Here is a 6,000-nt window from a genome sequence, read left to right as displayed (position 1 = left end):
TGAATCGTTTTAATCAAGTAGTGCATTTTGTACTCATCCTTGCTCATCTTTAACGAGTGAAAAACATATAGTAGGATCTCTAACTAATTTTTCGAGAGTGAAAAACAAATACCTCTTACTTTGAAACTATGATAAACTACCGGTGGTATCAAAATAAGAGATTTTGAGTTTGATACATACCTTTATATGTAGGACCTAAGATTCATAAATAAAATTAGGACATTCACCTTGTAAATAACAACTCTTTTAAGCCGTGTTGTATGTATTTAGTTTCAAATTTTCATTATACATGCTTAAGAGGGAACCAACTGAATGAGACCCATGTTAAAAAATGGCTTAGTGCAAATAGAGGCCAACCCAACATATTTGGTGCGCTTAGGTGCCTAACACCATCCCAAGTTTTTACCCAATCTTCTTACTATTGGTCTTCACTTAGGTGCCTCACACCAAAACTCAACTCTTAATAGTGGGCCTCTCACAAACATGAAGGCCCACACCATGGCATTGACACCTTCCTGAAGGATGAGTGAATCCAAATCTCTATTTAGGCCCCTTGCAAGACCCAAATTATTTCCAAATAAAATAAGCATCCCATAGTCACAGATATGTGAACTTCACAAGTATAGACCCCACATCCTTGTGGGAGACCTACTTTATGAAACGAGCTACAACTAGCCCAAGGGATGCTTTTGCCTTTACAAGACTAAATTGTTTATTATAACTTTTTTCAATGGTTTATTTTACTTAAAAATAAAAAGTTGAATAAAAGTAAAATTATCCCTAGACAAGATAAAATTCGAAGAAAAAAAAACTATACTTTTCCTACTAAGATGAAATAAAGAGATCTTTATGGGTAAGTCAACCTATTAGTGGTTCAGTCTTCAGACTTATAAAAAATTTGTTAATAATGAGCTCCTTTCAAGTGAGTCGACTTATTAGAGGTTCAGACCTTCTAAAAGTTTAAGTTGTTGTGAGCAAAATTAGCACATTTGTACATCTTGTGGACTTGGAAAATGTTCTCAAGCAAGCGTTGGGGCTACATGGAGAGGGCGTGGCTTGATATCTCTACCCCGCATGAATGTCAGACACTATCCAGGTAGCTCTTCCAACAAAGCTTGAACGGTTGAACCACAGAAATCTGCCCACCTGTACAGATCAAAACTAATTTATTAAATGAAACAGAGTGAAGAAGCTCATTTTAAAAAATACAAGTACAAAATGAACAAATAAGGAAACCATCAATTCCAATTGATAAAACAGATAATAGAACAAATAAGGAAATCATCAAATTCTGATTGATAAAACAGATAAGAGGCTCAAATAGATGATTGTAAGGACACAGTTCCTTTACGGCCCACTAACATTTTTGGGCTCACACAATAAAGGTCCCTCACAATATGATTTGTAGAGAGTGGGCTTGAAAAGCTAGACGCAGGTCAAGTGGCGATGCCCGGTCATGGCTTTAGAGGAATTTATGTAGAAAAAGGGAATTGGGTGTGAACATTTAAGCCCTAAGCGTCGTTCCTCGTGGGGTGGAACTCCTCGGAGCTGATCCGAGGACCTTTTGAGGCCTTATCCCGGTTACCCAACGACGGACTTTCTTCCGTGAAGTCCGGTGTTGTTGAGATGTTTTCCCTATGTCGTCTTTCTTTTTCTGTGGAGGTCGAATGACCTCCCTCAGATTTACTTACTTCCTTATTTTATACTAGCTTGCATTCGCTGTCCTTCGTCCACGTGTAGGGTCAATCTTTACAAACACTGACATTTGTCCCATCAGTCCAATCCCGGAATTGTTGGGGATGGTTTGATAAAGCTGCAGAGTACGGCTCTGTCAGGCGCTGGGTCTTATCTGGAAGGGTAGTAAGGATAACTTCCCCAAGGTGTTTTGGATCTCCTTACAAATTCGTCCCTATACCAGTTTCACCCCTTTATTCCGGTGGAATTATGGATCTGCCGAGGACTAAAATGTCCTCAGCTGCCTCCCAAAATTGTTTTGTGCTCTGCGTTGTAGAGTTTGGGCCACAGCTCTCCTCGGATTGGGCCTTCGGACTCTCTAAGGGCAAATGGGCCTGGTCCACGAATTGTTGGGCCCCACAATAGCCCCTCAAAACCCTTCTATCCGACTTCCGGGTTGGAAAGGAGGGTTTTGGCAAACCCGGGCCCTTAACATGGCTTGTTTAGTTCAATCCCGCATTTATGTGAGCGGTTTTCCACCTGTCCAGGAAGTTAGCCGGTTTTCAAGGGATTCCGTTTAATCTGCTCGTGATCTGCTCCTGCCGCTTGGCTGTCCCAGACGCGCCCTTAAATGAATTCCCTTCACGAGGCTCATTTATGTCCGGCGGCTCATCTGATAAGGTGGGGAAACGGAACGGGCGCCTCTTTTTTCTTCAGATTCTTTTGGAAACTCTGAACGCATTTAATTCCACCCATTTTGCCCCTCCTATAAGAAGGCAAGCAGGAGGCAGTCACTTTCGTACAGACTCCTTTCCTTCCTTCTGAAATCTGAAACCCGCATCCTCCTTTAGCGTCCACTTAGCCCGTTTGTTATACATCATATCCGTACACGCCCTCCATAACGAATGATGAAGGAACCACACTCCTCCTCAAAACACCATGTTCTGATAAAACTTGAAATGGCTCGGTCAGGGCAAGGGTGGCGCAGACTTAAGATCTGTCCCGCCTCTCTTTCAGCCAAAATCCGAAGCAGGGGCTCGTCATGTCGAATTCTCGGCGTGACTGAGTCGAGAACAACCAAGACCAGCACCACCCGGCTCCTCACGAGCGTACCTAACATGGCACCAGCGTGTTAGGAGTCAGGGCTGAGGCAGGGGCTAAGTGCTTCTGCTTCTCCCTCTTTTGCTCCCTGGTGCCCTCCCCCGCCTTCTTCTTATAGTCTTCCCAGCACCAGTTCCGCCCTGGTGCTGTCCTTTTTCCCTCTTTTGCTCCTCTCTTTGTCTCTTCATCTCTCTCCCTCTTCTTCTCCTCCTTCTCTTACTCATGTCCTCCATTTTCTTCATTGATTTCTTCCTTACTATTTCCTTCTTCTTCATCCATTTTCTTTTTGAAGTGAGTTCCTCTCTTAGTACGAGCAGCAATGAGGCAGAGATTGGAGAGACTTTGAAGACGAGTTTAAAAGGCGCCTGACCATTTGCTTATCTGTACTGTGGATGTTAATGCTGCTTCGGCAGCCCCTCTTTTGTATAGGCTTGTTGAAGCCCCTTTTTGTACATTGTAATAATTTTTATATTAATAAAAGTTGTTTCTATTTCATTTTGCACGTTTTGTCTCTGTTTTATAAATTTGCAAGCGCCGCTCGGCACAATAATATAGTATTTAGATCAATGTCAACTAAGACCAAAATACTTGATAACAAAAAGATGTCCCTAAAACTCTAATAAAAGCGCTTGGCGCAACAAGGCTGACCAGTGAAAAGTAATAATTATCCATGCTAGCCGAGGAGAGAACTGAAGGCTTGATGCCGTGTGAGAAATAACCATTTGAAGACATATCACCCACCAGATGAACAGCCCTCTTAGGCCAATAAATACTGGGGCGTTCTAGCACCTTCCTTACTCCTTCGTTGGGCCTGACCCTTTAGGGTGTTTAAGCCGTGGATGCAGTGACCTGACCTTTTTATCAAGTAGCTCATCTTGCGAAATTCAAACCTTTTCTTATCCGAGCAGTTGGTTTCCCCGTAGGCTTGGGTCCGAGGAAAGTACAACGCCTTGGTTCCGTCCAAAGCTTATAATAATAAGAATTTTTGTGCTTGGTTTCCCCATAGGCTTGAGTCCGAGGACCATACAAGGCCTTGGTTCTGTCCAGAACTTGTAATAATAAAAATTTTGTACTTGGTTTCCCCATAGGCTTGAGTCCGAGGACCATACAAGGCCTTGGTTCTGTCCGGAACTTTATGTTCTTTTTACGCATTTGGCCTCTCCTCAGGTATCTCACAAGTTTCCGAGCAGGAGGTTGTCCTCGGCAACGGTTATTCCCCAGCGTGGGCCGTAGTCCGTGGGCCTCCATGTAGAACGGGCCTGGGACGCGAATTTATTAGGCCCACAGATTTAGAGGCATCTCCGTAGTCTTTGGTCACGCGGTACTTTTTGGCGCCCCAGTGTTCGAGGTGCGCCTTCACGAGGCTCCTTTAATACTGTGGTTGCAGATGGCGTGGGAAATCGAGCCGGAGACATTTTGTCCGTAGCGTTCCTTGGGACGTTGCGTGCATTAAATGCCATTACTTTACCTTTTTGAATAAATAGGATAGAAAGCTGCCCTAATTGTGCACAGGTCCTTCAGTTTCCTTCCTGAGCTTATCATGTTTGAGGCGAGAGTTGGGGAAAAAGAGCTCTCTCCGCCATGGAGGCGCCGTGTCCTCCTGAGACTCAGGGTAGTGAGTTACGGGCAAAGGAGGCGTAAATTCAAAGGAGCACTCCGCTCCGTCGGAGGGGAAAGGGTATTTCTCCCTCTTTTAGTCAAAATCCGAAGCAGGTTCTATTCACGCCAGAAGTTTGGTGTGTCAGAAGAAAGATTCTCCGCCGTCAGCGCCTCTGCCTCTTTGCAGGCAAATTTTTGGTGAAGGCTCCTCAACTTCCGGCTCCCTGCACCTTTCCTTCAGCGGCGTGAGGCTCGAGTCGGGTTCTTTTGCTGCCTGAGTTATGGGCGTGCAAAGGCTTTGAGGAGGAATAAAGCCTCGAAGCAGTAGCCAACCTCTCGTCTGAGATATCTCATCGGCTTTACCTTCACTCTCTTGTATTCTTCTTTTACTTACGTAGTTAGCTCTAATGTGAGCTCGTTTCAGCTTTTCATTGTACATTGTACTGTTCATTCGTCTTAATAAAGATGTGTTTAATTTCTTTATACATACTTTTCTCCTCTGCAACAACTACTTTGTGCATGGACATTAAATCTAAGTCTGCTTTTAATGATACTCCGGGCAGGAAAATGCCTTAACACAGATTCTTATTGGTTTAAACTCACAAATATCATCAAGCATAACAATGGTAATCCTCAATAGATTAAACTTTTAGAACTAACCGGGATAACTGCTGAGTGCTGCGCGACGCAAGCTAGACCAATGTCCGAGTAGCGAGGGAATTTGATGGTGCTTTTGGGTGATATGTTGTACCGTATCGCATCAAACCTTTTTGCACTGGAGATCCGAGGGTAGACCGGGGAACCCGTGCAATTGAGGGATTGACCCAACTGTTAACCAGGAGTTCTCCTCGGATGGAATTTGAGGTTTATATGCCATAGTAGTTTCTTTCTTTTTCTTGTGTAGTTGGTTTCCCCATAGGCTTGAGTCCGAGGACCATGCAAGGCCTTGGTTCTGTCCAAAACTTATGGTCTTTTAATGTACTTGGTTTCTCCATAGGCTTGAGTCCGAGGACCATGCAAGGCCTTGGTTCTGTCCAAAACTTGTGATCTTTTTATGTACTTGGTTTCCCCATAGGCTTGAGTCCGAGGACCATGCAAGGCCTTGGTTCTGTCCAAAACTTGGGATCTTTTTATGTACTTGGTTTCCCCATAGGCTTGAGTCCGAGGACCATGCAAGGCCTTGGTTCTGTCCAAAACTTGGGATCTTTTTATGTACTTGGTTTCCCCATAGGCTTGAGTCCGAGGACCATGCAAGGCCTTGGTTCTGTCCAAAACTTGGGATCTTTTTATGTACTTGGTTTCCCCATAGGCTTGAGTCCGAGGACCATGCAAGGCCTTGGTTCTGTCCAAAACTTGGGATCTTTTTATGTACTTGGTTTCCCCATAGGCTTGAGTCCGAGGACCATCTTGGTTCTGTCCAAAACTTGTGATCCTTGGTTTTAGGCTTGAGTCCAAAACTTGGGATCTTTTTATGTACTTGATTTCCCCATAGGCTTGAGTCCGAGGACCATGCAAGGCCTTGGTTCTGTCCAAAACTTGGGATCTTTTTATGTACTTGGTTTCCCCATAGGCTTGAGTCCGAGGACCATGCAAGGCCTTGGTTCTATCCAAAACTTGTGATCTTTT

The sequence above is a fragment of the Quercus lobata genome, chromosome 3 (genome assembly GCF_001633185.2).
Source record: "Quercus lobata isolate SW786 chromosome 3, ValleyOak3.0 Primary Assembly, whole genome shotgun sequence".
In the NCBI taxonomy this organism is placed as follows: domain Eukaryota; kingdom Viridiplantae; phylum Streptophyta; class Magnoliopsida; order Fagales; family Fagaceae; genus Quercus; species Quercus lobata.
This window is presented reverse-complemented; position numbering follows the sequence as displayed.